This window comes from Octopus bimaculoides, chromosome 19 (genome assembly GCF_001194135.2).
Source record: "Octopus bimaculoides isolate UCB-OBI-ISO-001 chromosome 19, ASM119413v2, whole genome shotgun sequence".
Taxonomy (NCBI): Eukaryota; Metazoa; Mollusca; class Cephalopoda; order Octopoda; family Octopodidae; genus Octopus; species Octopus bimaculoides.
The window spans coordinates 35280560-35281323 of NC_068999.1; positions in this window are offsets into that span (position 1 = coordinate 35280560).

The following is a 764-nucleotide window of genomic DNA, read 5'->3' on the forward strand; positions in this document are numbered from 1 at the left end:
TTATTTCCCTTCGTCAGCGTCCGATAGCCACCGATCTACGAAATAACCCTGAAACTCGAGTCCGTTCGTGCTACAGATCACGATGAGAGGGATAACTTCCCTTGGCAAAACAAAAATAGACAGGACACAGAAGTGTGTCGATAAGCCAGCTGGAGGAGATGTCCTCCTGGGGCTAAAAGCAACAGTAACATCCACCCCTAGGGGTCAGCCACATTTAAGTGGCAATATACTTCACTTTATCGTGCAGTTACTGTTAATACCTCGTTTAGAGAATTAACATTGCTTATACATATATAATTATGCATATATTCTTTTGTTTCAGTCATTTGACAGAGGCCATGCTAAAGCACCGCCTTGAATTGTTTTTATCGATACGATTCGACCCCAGGACTTATTTTTAAGCCTAATACATTTTTATCTTCCTCTTCGCCGAACCGCTAACGTACGGGGACGTAAACACATCAGCACCGGTTCTTGAAGCGATGATGGGGCACAAATACAAACGCGCGCGCGCACACACGCACACACAAACTCACACATACGACGGGATTCTTTCAGTTTCTGTCTACCAAATCGACCCACAATGCTATGGTTGGCTCGAGGATATAGTAGAAGATACTTGCCCAAAGTGCCATGCAGTGTGTCTGAACCCGGAACCATGTAGTTGGGAAGCAAGCTTCTTAGCACACAGCCACGCTTGCGCTTGTATCTATACATACATACATACATACATACATATATATATATATATATATATATATATA